At 37.2% G+C, this 19,890-nt stretch overlaps 1 long non-coding RNA gene across 7 annotated transcripts in view; it reads right to left on the bottom strand.

The window, feature by feature from the left end:
- Positions 1–654: 654 nt before the first annotated feature.
- The window catches only part of LOC130147823 (uncharacterized), a 140,949-nt gene continuing 121,713 nt past the window's right edge, over positions 655–19,890 (bottom strand). For 4 of the 7 annotated variants that reach the window (XR_008821358.1, XR_008821359.1, XR_008821355.1 and 1 more), the window contains 2 exons: positions 7,484–14,175; positions 659–7,135 (listed from right to left, as the gene is read on the bottom strand). This is a non-coding gene — a long non-coding RNA (uncharacterized LOC130147823). Of the gene's footprint in view, positions 7,136–7,483; positions 14,176–19,890 lie in introns of all 7 variants that reach the window. The other 3 variants (XR_008821357.1, XR_008821356.1, XR_008821360.1) reach the window with 2 other exon arrangements.

The raw sequence follows: 19,890 nt of genomic DNA on the forward strand, positions 1-19,890 counted from the left end.
GGTCACACAAACATTTTACTGTGAAGAACCAGGAACTCTGAGGGGAATTCTGCCTCACTTAAAAACTGAAACAGAAATAATTATATCTAGAAAAAAGAAACACAGCAACGAGACTAATGGCACACTGCTTTATGATGACTTTTCTTACAGAAGCCTCATTTGCAGGTACTAGTTGAACTGTATATAATGAGAATTAGATTGACAAGAAACTTCCTCACATACACACACCACACCTCCTATTTGTATTTTTGTCAACATAGGACAGAACTAGCACATTCTTTTTCCCTTCTCTCATCTCCACACCTGGCTCCCACTTCCACTATCCTTGCAGGTATTTCTGATATGCCAGTGTCTAAAATTACACTGGCTTTCTATTGAGTATTTAACTTGGGGAGTATTTCCAGAAGCTGAAGAGCCATATAAAGGATGAAAAATATCAAACATATTATTTGGGTAAGTAGACTATGATCCTCATATAGTGGTTAGTGCTAAAAAGTCTTTGTTGATAATGATATTTTAAATATTTTAAATAGATTGAGTTACACTAATCCACTGAAAGCTATAGTCTTAATTGTTCCAACAGGGACCAGAAAAAATCCTCAGTAGGCAAAAAAACCCCCAACATTTAGAGACAGTGTTCAAAATTTTTCTTCTTCCAGAAAATTTGAGAAATTAATAATCATCATCTGTGAGGCAGGATCATGACTATACTCATACCCTATGATACATAAAATGAAAAGCTTGTTTCACCTGTAAGAGCAGGAATAAAGAAACAATATTGTTATAGAGGAAATATAAAAAAATCAGTACATTGCATACTATTCTTTGGTTTTCTCTCATATACAGAAATAAGCAGAAGAGAACAAGTTTATACAGAAACTGCTTCTCAGTTCAAGAGAACAGTCTTTTTTTATTCTAAACAAAAAAAGTTCTGAAGAGCTATACAGATACAGCAAGCAGCTTACATTAACCTTGCCTGCCTAAAACATTCAGCAGCCCTCTTCTCCCACAAGCATTAAAAGTAAATTTTATTATATAGCTAAAATAATTTTAAATTAACATTCCCAATGAACTTCATGGTTTTGTCCTGAAAAGTAAAGAGCCACTCAATATTTTAGTCTAACGTAATCCACTCCCAATGGTACTGAGAGCCATAAAGCAATCAGTGGTAAGATGGGCAAGTGAGGATGACATGGTAGAGCCTCTTAACCAAGACACCAGCAGTTAGACTGCCGACTGCCACTCCTTCCTTCTCCCCTCCTTCCTTGTTGAAGGAATAAGCTTATGTTTGTTACGTGAATATACAAAGAGTTAGGTCTGCAACTACAAACCCATTTAAAGAAAAATATTGCACATATTGTACAATGTTTCTGACGGTCAGACTATTGGGACTATACAAACATCTTCTGTTCCCAGGATCCTTCCCTGCCACTGAGGCTCACTGGCACACAATGCATCAGATCCACACTATTATATTTTCTTAGTTTCCAAACTAGGGTGGCTACATGCAAACTGCAAGTGGCCACTGGCCTGTGCTAGCCCCTGAGAACGATGTGGGAACATGAAAAAAAATGTGTAAAGGATAATTCTAACCATTTTAAACTACCGATGATTGGGTTTAAACATCCATGGAAGTTCCATGACGCTCATTAAATTTACTGGCACAGATATAACCTTAAAGTAGATTCCCAATGATTTTGGCCATAAATGTTACAAATCCCCTACAATTATTAGTGTGCAGAAGCAGGAAAGTTTTGGTTATAATAGTAAATCACCATGACAATCAGCAAATGTGGGCAGCATATGATCCAGCTGCACCAAAACCTTCTGTGCTGTTATACACAGAACAAATACATAAAGGTCTGATCATTTTACCTCTGCTTTAAAACAGCTACTGAACTATATTTATTATCAGGGCTTTGTTGCTAAATTGGCTTATAATATTAACAAAACCTGTGGTTTGAGAGGGCCTGAAACAAGCTTACAATTATGATGGCTAACTCAGTAGGCTGTAAATTCTCTTTCTGCTCTCATTAAGAGGAAAGGGTATACACAGAGTAAGACTAATGAATTAAAAAAATGATCTAAATTAGAAGTGACAATGGAGTTGCCATGCCAGAGCTTAATTTCTGTACCAACAAACCTGAGCTAATTTTAATAAATATTGCTAGTTCTCATGAATTTTTATTTAGCCTTATAAAGCCTTCCCATGACTAAGACAAGCTACAGGTATTGTATTAATGGAATTGCATTCTTTCTGATGGGACTTTCTATCAAATCTAGGAGGTAGACACAGAGAAGAATATGAAAAGACAGCAAATATATACACAGATGTCTGAATGCCAAAGGCCAAGGCTAAAACCGATACAAAACCTGTATAATTACACAGGGATTTCCATGAACATAATGTGTAATTAATAATAAACAAGAACAAACAAACAAGAAAGCCCAAACTCATTATTTTAATGCTTACTCAGGAAATAGTCTGCTTGAGAACAAAAATGTGCTATGTGTTAGTTCCATTCAAACTATTTTCATTGACATGACACAAAATGCAGTCGTTTACTGAGTCCATAGTTCTTACAAGTATAGTGAGCTGTACCTGCATCATACCTGATGACTAATTGTCCTTACCCATCATTTACAGCCTTCTGTCACAAGGAGGCTACAGCCTGCCCGGGTAACCTGCCCAGGGCTTACTGCTACAGACTGTTTCTCAATGAGCAATTGTAATTTTTTTAGGTTTTGTAATTTAGACCTGTAACATCTTTTCCCATCCAGAGTGACTACAACTTTCCGTCATTCTAACAGTAAGTTTTCTTTGATTTCAGCTGTGACTGAGGCACCTGAGGAAGTGTATGTAGAGAGGAGAGAGGACAGTAAGTCTGTTAGGGCAGGAAAGCAGGGAAACAACTGTCTCTGGAGCATTAAAGCCAGCATGAATCCGGAGAGATACCACATTACATAGAGCAAACAACAACACTTGAGAAATGGTAACAGGAGTAGGTATCTTTGCTACGGGAAACACTAGAACACTTTTATTCTACAAATAATAGTCATGGCATGTTATTTCTTCTGAGCAGTATAGGAGAACATGCATGTACTGAAAACTGCCCACAAAACATTTGACATATTGTTTGCCTTATCCTTTCTTTTTTTCCACATTTATCCTGTTAAGTGTCCTAAGCGGACTGTGTTTACATGTATCTCTAAGCAAGCCACAACTGTTGCTAGCTACATATCATCTTTATAGTCCCATTATCTCCAGTTCTCCAAATTCAGTCTGGCCCACAGAGTAAATATTAACACTTGCTGGTAATGAGTCTTCTGAAAACCTTCTAATCAATGTGCCCTGCATGCAAGACAAATGTTTAGCTCCTCAATTATGGTACTTACCTGTTAATTTTCACAACTAGCTATGTAGCGTCAGCTTCAATGTAGAGCCTCAGGTGCTGTCTGAAAAGTAAGGGTTTAACAATCTCAGCTATGCAGAAGCTGTCTCTGAAATGTTTGTATATTATCGACACACAAAAAAACACGCCAATGTCTAGAGTGTCCTTTTGCAGTTCAGAATGTTCTTTATTTTTCTGTTTACACTAGTATCATTGAAGATACTCGATTAGAAATCTATCTATCCAAAGAAAAAAGCTGTTCTTATGTTTCTTCTAAGAGAAGTTGCCTTATTTATAATTTGTATTCTATATTACATATGTAACATTGTAAAATCCCTGATAAATAAAATATTGGAGTGGAAAAAAGCTATCATGGGCATTCTTTGTAATAAAAGATCTTTCAAAAAGAAGTGCTTATTTTCAGTGCATGTCTTTAATCTTCTAGAAAACAGTAGATAAAAACAGCTTCAAACCTGCACGGTGCCAGTTTTTATGACTGTTAGTGCTCTTAGCAATTCCAATGATCTCAGCACAATAGTGTTCAGAACTGTTTCTTCAGTGTTTTCAGATAAATATTCTTACTGCATCTCTATAGCTACAATAGATTGCATCACCAAGATACCACGAAGATTTAGAAGTTTATCATTTCTCCTAAATAGTCAATGGAACTGCTATCTGGTCTATCTGCCTGAGATTAAAAGTTGCTCATTTCAGAGGTATAAAATATTGCTGGTTTATTTCTGAAGGCATATATTGAGAGACAGTTTTCAGTTTCTTTCATAAGGAGGGCTTACTAAAAGACATGTCCTAGAGGCAGAAAGACTCCAGCAAGCATGATTTTTTCATCCAGGTTTTCTCTTATAAGAATTCCCTGATTCAACACTTGAAAAGTTTGGATCTGGGCTCTTTCAGATTACAAAATTAAAGATGAGGTTTCTCTAGTATTGAGTAGCATGATAGATTGTCCTTCAAAAGTAGTTGAAAATCCTTTCAAGGAACACATAACAATATTTTGATGTAGAGTGGCATTTGGAAAGAAACCAAAAAATAAGCACAGAAATTGGGTGAGATGGTCTCATCTATGTTAAGAAAGAAACAAATAACTGTGAGTTATTCTATCTGAACCTTTCAGCTGACCTTCAGGCTTGGCTTACCATGGCCTGTGGTGTGTATAATTCATCAAGACTGGTGTGATTTGTTTTAAGCATGTTTCCAAAGATGAAAGAACTAATTTATGATCTTGTTACTACCTCCACCCTCAAAGAATCAGGAGTTGCAGCTGAAGGTTACTTCAGTTATTGAAGTTATGTTATTGAATGAAATGCAACAACTCTGTTACATTTTATTTTTTCTGTTTACTATCAAACATTCCTACTATCCCTACTAAAATTACAAATAGTTGTAATAATGTGCAATGAGTTTGTTTCATCCAGTTCCCTAATTTCATCAGATCAGAAAATATGGCAAATAGTCTTGTTCATGCCAAGTAATAAGAAAACACCATGTTGTTTTTGGTGCAATCATGCATTTGTTATCTGCTAAAATTAATTAAGCATCTCTATACAATCTTGAGATGTTTAATAACAAAAAATTCTTGTAGCATTTTGTCAGTCACAGACCTTTTAAAGTCTTACTCTCTAAAAGTGGGATTCATGCAGTGCATTCCTAGAAATGCAACCAGAATTGAACAGGAAGATAAAAATGATGAAAAGGAAAGAGAATAAGCACAAAGATAAGGAAATCTGGAAATAGCAATAAGACAATAGTTAAAATAGGTGTTTATTGAAAAGAAAACTGGCAATGGCTGAGGAGAAACTTGTAACCAAAAAGAAGACATAGAAAACCCCTGAAAAGACAAAAGAGAAAATGACAGCGTTCCACTAGTAGCTCACAGAGCCATGGAAGCTATTATTTCCTAATAGTTCATTTAGGAAAGTCACTGTCAAATCTAGCGATTAATATATTGTTACATTAAAAATACATTTCTTAGAGTTTTTCATGGAAGTAGTTACAGTGGCAGAGAGCCATACAAGGAATTCTTCAAATTTAAGAGTGTGTGTATGTCTGAGCTGCTATATATGGGTCATTGCCAACATCTAGGCTCTACTTAATTTCATAGGTAGAAGTTGCCTTTTATGTCCATGTCCTAGGATCAGCCAGTCCAAAAAAATGGACAAAGGAAGGGAAAGATATGGGAGTAACATTCAGCTTGTTCCCATAGAGTCTCCTGCTGGCCTTTTAGCTCCACTATGTAAATTTGGTCAATTTACAATAATTCTTCTTCAGTGAAGCCCTCAGGGAAGGGCATACACGGGGAAACCTCCACCTCCCCCACCACACAGTCCTTCTGCAGTAAACTGAAAAAAGAAAGCCTTTCTAAAAGGAGACCTGAAAAAAAGATTTACTTTGGGATATTAGTCTTCCTGTAGGAACCTCTCCCCAGGCACAATTGTTTCAGCAGTCCATGTTCCAGAATGTTATGGCTAGATAATGTTTGTTCAAGATGTATTGCCACCCTTGTATAAAATACTTAGGTCATTCCCATAACATTCTCAATATGTAGCAGATAGGTATTTCATGGTCTTTATTGTTTAAGGCCAAAGCTTGAACTAAAGTCACAACAACATTTGTAATGGACACAATGAGGCAGTTATCTTGATCAGGGCAGAACCTGGTAGTTACCTTGTGCGTTTTCCCCTTGTTTTCCTTCCCTTTGTAGCTACACAGATGGAAGAAACACAGTTCAGTGGTTTTTTTGCCCTTCATCTCAAGTTTTCCTGTCGTAGGCAGAGCAGAACAAAGAAAACTGCCAGTTTAGGATTTTTGGCCTAAAATGTTAGCATTCCTGATGGCTGGAAATATACTTACCTTAAAATCATGGGTGTGGGTCACCTGAACTGCTTTTATTAGATGAAAAAAAACATTAAGTACAAACATTTCAGGTATGTTTGTGCCATAATATTTCTGCTATGGTTATCCATGCTCTGACTTTGCTGAGTTTGTTTCTTCAGCATCTATGTACAGTCTACACATAAGCAGCTGAATAGTTGCTATCATAACATGATTAATGACATGAAGCTTGGTGATGATGCTATCTATGCTTAGGCTTGTGATGCCTAGAACAACCTACCATGATCCTCTCCAATTCTATTACAACTGCAGTCCCTAAGCAGTGCAAGCTGCATGAGACAGATATGTATATAGATGCATCAAACTATCCTACAAATATTTATATCTGCCTAATATACAGTCAGAAAACCACTAATTTCTAACATCAAGCTATATGCAGACTTAAAGCAGAATTTTCTACAAATAAACAAATTGTTCTGGTTTAAGCCACAGCATGTCATGGGTGAGGGAAAGGACAGAATATGGTATCCTTCTTGCTGTTGAATTCCTTTTGTTAATGCTAGGCATTTAATGGAGTTCCTTGGAATTCACATGATGTAAGAACAGTCAATATTGGTAATGTCCGATAATACTGTGCTCATTTAATTGATCCTCTATCACACTGATACTATATTTGCATGCATCCAAACAGCAGAGCTATTACATGTTTTCAGAAGTAATTTATAAGAATGACATAACTTACAGAATAACAGAGGAGGACCATGAAGATGATCAGAGGGATGGAGCATCTCTCCTGTGGAGACAGGCTGGCAGATTTGGGGATGTTCAGCCTGGAGAAAAGAAGGCTCTGGGGACACATTCTAGAGCCTTCCAGTACCTAAAGGAAAGGGGGCCTACAAGAAAGCACGAAAGGAACTTTTTACAGTGACTTGTAGTGATAGGACAAGGGGAAACAGCTTTAAACTGAAAGAAGGTAAACCTAGCTTAGATATAAGGAAGAAATTCTTCATTATGAGAGTGGTGAGACCCTGGAAGAGGTTTTCCAGAGGAGTTGTGGTTGCCCCATCCCTGGAAGTGTCCAAGGCCAGGCTGGATGGGGCTTTGAGCAACCTGGTCTAGTGGAAGGTGTCCCTGCCCATGGCAGGGGAGTGGAGCTAGATGGTCTTTAAGGTCCCTCCTAACCTAAACCATTCTGTGATTTTATGAATAATCTTTGAACAGTACTCCATATTCTGACTCACCTATGTCTTCTTTATGAAATAAAACATCATTTTTTAGTAGCTGGGTCATTTCCATCTATAAAAAGCACAGAAATCACAGTGTTTAGTCTGGTAATATTTCCAATCCCTTCAATCTATTTAGCTTAACAGATGTAGAGAGCCACACAGATGGAAACAAATCAGTCCTTTTCAAGCTTGTTGTTCAAGAAATAATCAGGACAGCAAGCTGGTGACACTATTCCTGTCTTCTCTTGTAACTGAAACCATTGCAATGGTGATATAGGAAGTAAAAACATATTAATTTCTAGAAAACTATGGCTTCCGTGTGGCTTATCTAATATCCAGCCTATCTTAATCCCAGAAATAACTCCAATTTAACAGAAGAAGTAGCTCTCCTCATCAACTCTGAGCAGCATGCTGTTTTGCAAGGGCTTCTGTTGAAATTAATGGTTCATCCAAACTGCAGGTGCTGTTGATCCCTGAGCCTGCGTTGAGGTGGATGCTGGCTGCATCCTATGGCAGGATGAGGTGAGCTGCAATTGAATCTAATCTTTTCTCTTCCTTTTCCCTTATTTCCTATACTCCAGTTTACACTGGAAGAAGAAATACCAATAGGAAGGAAAGTCAGTGTGTGCTGTGCACTGGGATAGCTAACTGCAGGATCAGTAACAAACTACGGCAGCTCGGTAGCCTAAATGCGATTCAGGAAAAGAGACTACTGAATATAGAGTTAACAGAAGCTAATCAATGATGAAAGTTCATCACACTTTTCTAAGGAGTGATAGGATTCAGAAAAAAAACATAGTAGTGCTCTTTGGTTTGATGAGCAGCCACCTGTACTGCCAGATGTACAGATCCTCAGGCTTTTGTACCTTTCAAATCAGTATTCTGCAATCCAGTCACTCCAACCAGCAATCAGGTAACAGTCTCAAACATTCAGCATGGCTCACTCAGGAATTTCAGCTGGGATTTGGACCCTACAGGACTTTTCTTGGGGGAACTTGTCACAGCATGTTTGTGCTGACAGAGGTCTTTAGAAACAGACTAAGTTGTATTACTTTTTGTGAGGTAAAAAGCCTTTAGGAAAAGTAATAAATCAATAAATCCTCTTTGTAAGTTAATCTCATCACTGAAAAGAAAACAAACAAAAACCCACCTTGTTGTTTTGAAGAGATATCAACGGCACATTTTTGACAGCTTCTTCTTTCTTTTCAAACTTCCTCCTGTTTGATTCTTGAGATTTTGGGCTTCCCCTGATCCAAGGATCACTGTTTAATGCTGTATTCCTCCCAAGCATTCTTATCCCAATATACCCAATGTGCAAGCATATTTCTCTATAGCCTTGAATAGGTATGGGGAGATTGTACCAGTAATATTATTTTACCTTTCTTACTCACTTTTTTAACTCTTCCTTTGTTGCTTTCTTTTATTGAACTCCTAGCTGTTCAAGAGGCAGGCAGAAATACAAAGCTAAACATATTAGTAATTGAAAGTATCTCCACCGCCTTGCATCAAAATGTGTTTTGTTTCTTCTGCAGCTGTACACTGCACAAAGACAGATTCATGAAATCACACACAACTTTGGTTATTTTGAAGGCATAGGGAAAAAAGCAACAAGAGCAAAACAAGCAAAACATCCAAGAGTAGACATATCCTCTTTAATTGCTTTCTTAATGAAATTAAACCGTATTCTTCAAGAATGAATGCTTAAGGTGTCTAACTTAAATATATGGAAAGTGGTATTAGGTGTAATTAAATGCTTTTATTTTTTAATAGTTCTTATGTCAATGCTTACATGCAGTTTTACTTACTGTGACTCTCACACAATGGAAAATTACAGGTGTAGTGTGCAAGTTGAGACCTATTATAATGCAGACTGATTATTTTTTTCTAGAGGGGGAAAAAGAAAGTGAGCGATAATCAGAAAAATCATTGACTTAGATTGAACTGAAACAGCAATAATTCATACTTGTTAGAAAAATGAGCACTTCCTTATCTCCAAGTATCTTTTCCAAAAGACAATTTCTTCATTAAGGCATCAGTTAAGTTTTCCAGCCTTTGGAGTAAACACTTTAAAAAGCACTGCAAACTTTTTTTTTCCCTCCAGTGTCAGTTGAAATAAAGTCAGGATTAGCGCTCAGCGGATTTGCTGAAATAAGTGAATCTCACATACACAATAAATAAACTACTTGGATCCAGCTCTACTCAAAATGTATACAAATTTTCTTTTTGCTATGGGTTTATAAAGTACTATGCACAATGAATCCAACACAATTCAGGCTCAGATTTTGAGTGGACTCTCAGGCACACTTTCTATGTGTTATCTATTTCATTTGAAGCTATCAGGCTGAAATAAATAGGCATCAGCTTACATTCTGCATAATAACTAATAAATAAATTTGAATTATCCTGTTAAGTTGAGTTTTGAAAAGTCAGAATTAAACCAAACAACCTGCCTGAAATCTAACAAATGTGGAATACCTAACATTCCTTAACATACCATATTACAAATACAAATAACACAATTAATACACAACATAGGTAATAAAAAAACCAAAACCCAGTAGCAATATATTGATATCCAGTTGCCAAATTGCTCCTGAAGAGCTATTGTTATGCAAATCAGGAGAGGAGTTCCCAGGGAAATGTTATTTCTAAGGAACTGTTGCTATTAAGTGGTTATGCTGCAAGCAAGCATATGGATAATAATAATAACACTAATTTAAAGAACTAATAAATACTTCTTGAACCATAGGCATACTGCACAAATCCTGACTAAGCAAAACCCTAAGTCATGCCTATTTGCTTTCATTCCGTATTTTCACCTTGGAAGGAAACAAAGCCAACCTCCCCTCTCAGTTCTCCCCACAGGATCTCCAGGAATTAGGTGTTTCAAGCTGAACAGAAGCAGTGAGAAAGCATGGGATTTATGGGCTGTCGTAAGCAACTTCGGAGGGCAACCACAACATGAAATCCACACCTACCCTATCAACCACCATACAAAGCATTTAAAAACTTCTATAGAAGTGGGCTAAGATTCATAAACCCATACAGCTTTAGTCTTAAGGTAAACTCCAATTGCTCTGAGATTTCAGCATGCATACTGTGAACAGCCCTGTTATTAAAAAGTGCGCATTCACCTCAGTTTGTGAAGAAGGAAAGAGATTATTATTACTATTATTATCAGTGTAAATCCATGTTATATGTATGGCACAACTAGCTAGTTACAAAGAAAGTTACAAAAATGAAGGATAGAAAAATCCTAAAATACAGTGCTGATATGTCATTCTCAGAGGCAGGTCATATGGTAGGAATGGGCCAATAAATATTAATATAAACAAATAAAGCAATAAACAGTAATAAATATATATTGTATCATGACAATAAAATGGGAAGAGTAGCCTGGAAACAGCACACAAACTGTTTCCAAAATCAGGCAGAACTGATCTAAAGCTTGGAGGCAGGGAAGTAGAAGAGATGTTAATCTGATCATGCAGCAATCCTTATGACCCCTTTATGTTGATAGGATCATTCCTCTTAAGAGGAATTAAGACTTATGCAGGAATAAATATGCGAAACTGTGCTGAGATGAAAATGCTTATCAAATTGTATTTTGCTATGCTGTGAAGGCTGCCCATGAGACATCACTGCACTACTGCCGTGTGAAGGCAAGGTGCTCATTTTGAACAACTTGCTTCTGCAGGAATCTGTTGATTTGCTTGGCATATTGCATCACTGCCTCAGGAGCCTTCTTTCTTCTTTGGTGTTTAGCAGGCCATCATGAGGCACCTGGGTGTCCATTTGCTTCAACTAAAAAAACCACTAATGAAATATCAACCAGCTTCCATTCATGACTGGTTTAAGATTGCCAGACTGAAATGAGTAGGTGCTATTTAATTTTTGTATCACAGTTCATACCCAGACCTGGATGTTTCAAGAAAATTTAAATTAAGATGCCTATAATTTAACATTTTGAAAGAAATCCAACAAAACCAGAATTTCTGATACAGGTTGTGAACACAAGATTGTGCATTGTGTATATAAACAGTGAAATAAAGTTGGAAAGCTCAATCAACCTTCATGCTTTGGATCATCTGGAAGTCAAATAAGATTTTTACAAGAACAGCAAATGGACTAAATAAGAGGGAAAATAGATTTAATGAAAATAATTAAGCAAATATTTTTCTTTGATTACAATGTATTACTGTTAGCATTGTTCACTTCAAGCTTTTAGCTTATTATGGTTGTGTCTTCCTTTGGACACAACTAACCAGATTGCCTCAGCATAATTTAATTCTTTTGGGCATAATAAGCTTGATGCTTTATACGGCGGTGCTAAACCTAAAAATTGTTACACAGTCCTGTATATACAGAGAGTAATGGGTCATCATATAAATCACGTGTGAATAACCCAATTTGGACAAAGCTATAAACTACTTCAAGCAAGATTTGAAAGGTGTCAACACATGGCATGACACAAAACTATTTGTGCAAGAGAATATTCCAGGCACTAAAAATGTATTTACAAAACACAGATGCATTTTTTTTCCTTTTGCAAGACACCACAGCACAGCACAGTATCAACTGCACTCTGTACATACTAAATGCTCAGGTGAAATTTCAGAAATATTTTAATTAAAAAAGTTATCAATTACTTGAAAATTAAAATGTTCAAACAGTTCCTTATCCTCTTCTCACTTGTTAAAATTTCTGAGTAATAATGTTTTTCTGGGAGGGACATGGAGGAAGGAAGACAGCTCATAGATATTTTTACTCTAATGCTGAAGGCTATGTCTATAGCTGGTATGTAGTATATAAAAATACTAAGTATCAGTAGGTCTGTTAATCTTTTTTTTAAACCCAAGATAACTTCTGAGTGTATTGACAAATCTCCTGTGAAAAAGGAACTAGTCTTTTATTTAAAAGATAGAAAGATCTTACATGTATAAATATACTTCTAAAACCTTCCTTAATCAGAAGGATCAGTATTTGCATTTTTATCATATGCCACATCATTAGCCATTTATTTTGGAGTTTAGCTACTACTATTGAGATACATTCACAATATCTTTTGATTCTGGATTTCTTTTCTTAAAAGTTTCTCTTAATTCCCTTAAATTGAAAGTCTCATCTCCTCCTCTACTCTAAAAGATCAGTTCCAGTAGACTATCTCAAAAATCAATAACAAAATTTGCTACCTATGTTAAGTAGCCATAGTACTTTGGATTATTAGCAATGAAGGGATATTTTGTATTCCAGTGCACCTTTTGCAGTATTTGCTTGCTTTTTTTTTTTTTTTTTTTAAATGCTTTCTTTGTCTTATACAATAGAAAATACAAGAGTTGTGAACAGACCTAAACATTTCAGGATTTTGTGTCATGATGTAATCATATAGTTGTGTGTGTATGTGTGTGAGTTATTCTGCAGAAAATTGAAACCCATTTGTATGGTTTTCATGGTTACGCAACTTGCTGAACTGACATTTGAAAAATACATTTGACTCATACTGCCTCCTATTTTGAGGAAAACTTCTGGAGTCTCACAGCTCACAAGAGAAGAAACCTATGCAGACCTTTTGAGTTGATTAGGCAGTGTGACCGAGTTCAACCACATCTCCAAAAAAGACACTAGCTGTCTCTCCTTTTACTGCCTTTGTAGCAATGGACACTAAATCTAACATGCAGGGGAAATACAGAGCTTAAAGTTTTTTCCAGATAGAGCAGCAGAAAGATGGACTCCTCTTTACATTAGATAGTTGAGAAGATGCTGAATGAAGGCATGAACAAAAATATAGTCCTAGGGCCAGCGTGGTTAGTATGCTGCATAAGGGTGTCAGCTCTCTTAAGGATTAAAGCAAAAGAAGCAAAAGCTTCCAACATGCTGGGGAATTACCTCTTGTTCAAAGGGAAAATTTAGTATCCATCATAATACTTCAGTATTTCATCTAAAGAGAATGTAGCATCAAACAAGTGGAAAAGGGGCGGGGGGGGGGGAGGGGCTCAGGAAGAGTGTGACTATAGTCATTCCTTCATTCAACTTGATACATTTGCTCATTTTATTATTTTTACCAAAACAAGGGAAACCAAGCAGATTTTTTTTAAAAAAAAGAGGAAGAGCAATGAGGTAAAATGTTTCCTGGGCTTGTCAGACTTCTTTATTCTCAGAATTTCCTTGTCCGTTTTCACACAGAATCCACACAGAAATACACTGGCAGTGCTGACAAGTCCACTCAGTTCAGGTTTACTTCCCTTTTCCCTTTAACGTAATAAAATGGCTAACAACAATAACAAATATGTTGCAGTCCGCTAGTTTCACAAGAAATTCAACACGTATCTGTGGCTGGTGTGTACAAAGTAAAAAGTGAGCAATAAACTCTTATATTGTAATCACAGCCTTTTCCTAACTTTGAAAAAAATTCTACTATAGCTTAAGTGGTTCAGGGAAAGCCTCTTATTTCTCTCTTTTTTTTTTTTTTTCTTTTTTTGCACATTCAAATCTAGATATGAAAATCCCTGTATGTCAGCTGACCCTGACCTGAACACTTGCACCAAAGAAGTTGGTATGCAAAATGAAAACCGATGGCTAAGGCCTCTCTATATTTAATGGCTTTTATTATCTAAAATGTTACCCTATTTCCTTTGCAGGAGACCCTTCCAATGCTCTGAATGATGACAGCACCTCCATTCAGGAATACTGATCGTATGCTCATTGACCTTTGGGAAAAAGAAAAATAATTTAAAAAAAAAAAGCCACATTTGGACCTATACTTTCCTAAACAGGCATGGATTTCAGAAGACTCTCAGGAGTTTCACCAGCAGATGCAATGTCTCAATCAATGTGTCTTTTAACTTGTATGTCATGCCAGGGAACGTGCAAAACATTTCTTTAACCATCACCTAAGAGCATTCTTCCTCTGTTGATAAGAAACAATATAAAGTGGTATACTCTCTATCCTCATCTGTGTCTAAAATGACTGGATATAGTTAATCTCACAGGGCTGGCAGTAAGAAGACTGGACAGATGTAACCACCCCATTAGCACTGAGGAAGCTAGGCCCTAAAGCAGAATAGCCAGCACATAAACTAAACAAACTTGATTTGACTGTAGCAGTTAGGAATGGGAAGGGCTGATTACAGATTAGAGAATCCAACTCTATGCTAATGTATGGTAGAGTTGCCAGATAGATGTTACAGCAGATAAAAAAATAAGATATCTGACATACTCTAAAATATATTTAATACAGGAAGAGTATCTCCTGTAAAATGAATTGAAATGCAGAAAGGAAAATGAACAATGCTTGTTTTGACAACCTGTACCTCGATCGTTATTTCAGGGATTACTTAATGATTTACTCAGCAGAGGTTTGTATGTAAATCACCTCTAGGGCTTCTGTGTGTGCTTTTCGTTATGTAAATATTGTCAAATATGATATTCTGGCTTTTATTTTGTGCTTCCGTGTTGCTCCTGTGGCTGGAACAGTGGGAGGGATGACCAGCTCCCCAGCATCTTACTGTAACCACCACTTCTCCAGAGAAAGCAGCTCCCTGCAAATCAGTATTCACTCCACTCAGGTGCTTTCCCACAAAATCCTCAGATGGGAGGCTTAAAGTAAGCCCTTAAAGGGATCAGATTGTGCTCCTGAGGATCAGTTGCTTTTATATTCTCTTTTCTCCGGAAAAGGAACAGCAAAACATCTGCTGTAGGGTGTAAGGTAGGTAGAAAAAGAGGTTTTTGATAGGCCTAAAGAAGAATGAGGGAGAAGACAAAGTCTAGAAAACAGATAACAGTCTTAACATGTTGCTTCAATGTACTTTTGTAAACTACTGAAGATGCTTCTGCTGCATCTACCATTATTGATACAAAAGTATAATAAAATTTTGCTTACTGTAAAGTAAAAAAGTGAAAAATATAGGATTTACAGTAGTCTGAGAAACCTTAAATCTTTTTTCTTACGTAATTCTGGAGAGGTCAGAATAAACAGAGTGCTATAGAATAAGATAGCACCTAAGGATGTAATTGAAGGCAATATTATAATCGGTATATACAAATGCAGCATAACACTACCGGTATCTTTTCCTGCACTATGAAGCTTGTCATCTAGACTCAATAGTGTGTATCATTTTACACTAAGTAGTCCTTTCTTCACGCATTTCAGTTCTATAACTCATAAAACTAGAGATAGCCCTCAAACTGTCAGCTGTAAGACACCTCAGGTATGGAGTAACTTTGCCACTCCACGTGATGTAGTTTTATGCATGTTTTCATCTTCTGAAAAAAAATATGCCAAGAGGCGTAATAGGATCGACAAGCAAAATTAATTCCCATGAAATATACCTGCATCATCATCATATATGTATAATGTCTGGGAAAAAAATCCTAAAAGAATGTTATTTGGGATGTAACAGCAACAGTTGAAATGTAGCTTTCGTATATTATGAAAGCGACACTTCAGCTCTGCAGTGCATTCAGGGTTCCACAGCTGCCTACTGCGACTCAGGTTTGTTGCTCAGCCTTGGAGGTTCCAGGAAAAATACATGAGAAAGAGAATATATAGAGACTTTTTCAAAAGTTTTGTGACGGTAGTCACTGATGTCTGGGACTGTTTCCAGTAACAACTGCCCCGAGGAAACAGCACAATCAGCAGCTATGAAGTCCAAAAATTAGAAATTAGTTTGGCGTAGAAATCAGTAACTTTGAGGAAAGGAGCCAAATGAAGAACACTTTATGCATCTGCCGTCTGGTGAATAGCTGCTCTGTATGGCACAGAATGATACTGTGGGCAAAGGTTTGAAACAAACTAGAAACAAGTGGCTTAAAACCAAGTCTTCTGGGGACTGAGAAAAATTCCATGTTGATAACAATATGGAAAAGCTAAAATACAAGGCTCCTGTGAAAAGGGTGAACCACAAGCAGCATTGCTAGGAACATGGCTGAACAGAACTAAATATCATTTCCCATAGCTTTAGCATGCAGGTAAGCTAAAAACACATCTCTCTTAGTAAAGACAGCAACTGAGATTATTAATACATTATTAATTACATGACAAGTAGAAAAAAAGTTATTTTTAATGTGCTAGAAATATGAATGTTAACCTGTCAGTTCTTAAAGTTCACCATTTTTCAATGTGAGTGAGAAACGTGGAACTGGGATCTACCATATTAAAGCGACTCTGAATTATTATTTAAGATAAGGCTTTGTATAGCATTAGATGAAAGAAGGCTGTGAATAAACTAATGTTCCTTAAGCCCTAATGGGATTAAGGCAGCAACATGATGCAACTCGATTGATCTTTCCAATAAGAAGTTGAACTCATTTGGTTTTCACTGCCATAAAAGCATCACTCTTTTCTAAGCGTTTTTTATTTTGATGGGGTAGCCAGTATAACATGATGTGGATCAGCTTAAAGGCGGTTGTGTTTGATTATTTTCCTCTTGTTGTTTATTATGTTCCTACTGTTATTTTAAATATAAGGATCTCTGCAAGGCTGAGGTGGACAGATTCAAAAGCTGTAATTAACAAACTCTAGACATGGGCTACTCTGAATGTATACAAATACAAAAGAAGTCTTGAGCCAAATCTGAGCATGATAAGTAAATTATTCAAAGAGCCATTACTTAAATATCATCAGCAATGCCAGACTGCAAGGAAAAAATTGCAAATTGAAAACATGACCTTATATATTCCCTAATTGCAAGCACTGAAAATTTACAGAGCCTGGCCTGCTTTTAATTGTAAGCTCCCAAATGTCTGTTAGAGACCCTTTGACCTGAGGCACCAGACTGTGACCACATCGGTTTGGTTTTTTTTTTTCCCCACCCCGCCACATCGTACAGTGATGCACATGTAACTATGACCTACCAAACGAGTCTGTAAGACTCCTTTGGCCTTTAACAAGAGCAAGTGCTCCACCCTCTTGCCTTTGACTTTTTTCTTCAGCTTAGCCTCTGGTTTTAGTGTTAGCCTTTTAACCAAACGAGTGCTCGTGTTTTCTGTGGTCAGCTTCTCATGGGAACACCTACTACACTCATCAGCAGACACTGAACATTAACATGTTAACGTTCTCCTGCACATTTGTATTGCATTCATCTCAGAAGCCCACCTGTCTGACAAAAAGAGAAGGTGGTATTTCTATTTTTGTTAGACTACAAGTCTGTGGCTTCCATATACAAGAAACAAAAATTAAAACAAAGGGCAAGTGTGGGGAGTCAGTCTGGTTCAGCTGTTCTCAAAATACATAGCTTCTGACCAGGCAGAAGGGCCTCCAAGCTACCTTTGAAGTGTAAATGCTTATTAGTGGCAAAGAAATAATGAATTTTGCTTTGGGACATTACAGCGTAAGAACCAGGTCAAAGGATTCAGAGAGTGGAGCTTTTTGCTGCTTTCAAGTTGTCAGATTTATCTTGCGCTAAAAGCCACTGTGGTCCCTGGTGAAAGTTAGGAGGCTGTTTACACCTCACAGAGGGAAGAAATGACCCTTGGCTGATGTTTGTGAGATGTCTCCTGCAGCCAGAATCCTTTATAGTTCAGAAATCTGGTTCCTCTCCCCTAGCACCCAGGCAAGCTCCCTCTGCTGGGGATTTCCTCGGCTTGGTGAGGGAGAACTTGGCAGAGCCAGGAATCCGGAATAGCTTCCATTGCTCCCAGTTTAGCCAGACTTGGCAAGAGCAGTATTTGTCTCTAAAATTTCCCTTTTTAAAGCTATGTTTATAAAAACATGTGAGCAGTGATTGGGGGAAGGAAGCAGGATGGTTATTATTGTTAATTTAAAATTTATACTTGAATGGATGTACAGCGAGCAGAAAACATTAGTCTTTTAAGGCAGGGCTACATTCAGTGCTGTGGCGTTGACACTGAGGTCTGCTGTACTGCAGCAAAGCATTTTTGTTTTGGTATTGGCATTTCAGTTTGGCATCCTTGGTAGACTCCAAAAAGTCCATAAAAGGGTGGCTGACACCCTTGCGACACACACCTTTCCCTTTTATCCAGCCCCTGCCGTTGCGCAGCGTGCATTTGCCTGGGTACTTTTCAGGCCAAAGCAGCCTAGTAATGCTTTAAGGCTCACCCTCCAGATCCATTCATCCACCTCATCTAGACAGGGGCTGTACCCTTACCTTTTTTGGCAGAGTTAAATACTCAGGCATATCATCTCAGAAGTGAAAATTTCCGCCATTTCTTGACATTTATACCACAGAGATGTTAAACCACTTGATAGACAAGATGTTACTATATTTGTTAATCAGATAAAAATGACGGAAATCCAACCACGACTGAAAAATCATTCTAATACAGCGTTCTCACTGATACAGCCAAATGGAGAAACGTAGATCTGAAATGACGGAAATCCAACCACGACTGAAAAATCATTCTAATACAGCGTTCTCACTGATACAGCCAAATGGAGAAACGTAGATCTGAAAATACACCGGTTGCTTCCAAAGCTAACAAAATCTTCAGTGCAATTTCTCCTCCCACTGTATATTTCTGTACTCCTGTGGCTTTTTAAATCCATAGGCTCACACACCCACACAGAGCAACTAAATGAATCATTTTCCTCCACAACTTCCCCTATGTCTACAAAAAAAAAAAAAAAAAATTGAATAACCAGACTGTTAGCAGTCGTGTATAAAAATGAGAGACAATCAAGGAAACATGATTTCTCAAAATGTCACCAATGCCGTAAGTTCCATAAAGGGCTTTGAATGAGGTCACAGTTGCATATAGAGATAGCTTATGTTCTGCTGATCAGGCTGCCAGTTCCCTATCCAAGGGAGGCTCCCTCTTAAGAGCATCTGATCACTTCCATGCAAGAGCAATCCCATTGAGGTAACAGGAATATATGATTGTAAAGTTTAGCTCAGCTTATTAAAATGTCAGAGAACAGGGAACACCCACTTCACTCCCTGATTGCTTTCTTCAAGCATCTCATACCAAAAGCACCCTTTTAGTGCTGGCTAATATCAAGAAAACATATATGATACTCCTACCAACTGTGCAAAAGCAAGCTCCATTTCAAACTGTAAAGAAGAAAGAAATCCAAAGAAAAACAGAGAAAATCATGGCAAAAAAGCACTGGGGAAAGTTGTAACAAATGATGAAATAATCTTTCTTAGGATCATAGCTGAATTCATCAGTCTTTGAATACTGTGCTGCTTACCAAACATAACACATATTTCTGCTTTTCAGTAGTAGGAAGCAGCCACAGAGAAAAATCAGTTTAGGAGGAGGTAAGACACCTGTTACATTAACTACTTAGCTGTGGGAATACTTTCACATGTTTTGAAGAACCAGCCAGGATATATGAGCGCATATTTTTATTTCCCATATTCTCTAAAATCTAGAATGCAGTTTGCAGTTTAATTTTAATAATTAAGAAAGGAAGTTGAGCTTTCCTGTGGACAAGTGAGCATATTATGTGTTATCCCTAATGT

The sequence above is a fragment of the Falco biarmicus genome, chromosome 4 (genome assembly GCF_023638135.1).
Source record: "Falco biarmicus isolate bFalBia1 chromosome 4, bFalBia1.pri, whole genome shotgun sequence".
Taxonomy (NCBI): Eukaryota; Metazoa; Chordata; class Aves; order Falconiformes; family Falconidae; genus Falco; species Falco biarmicus.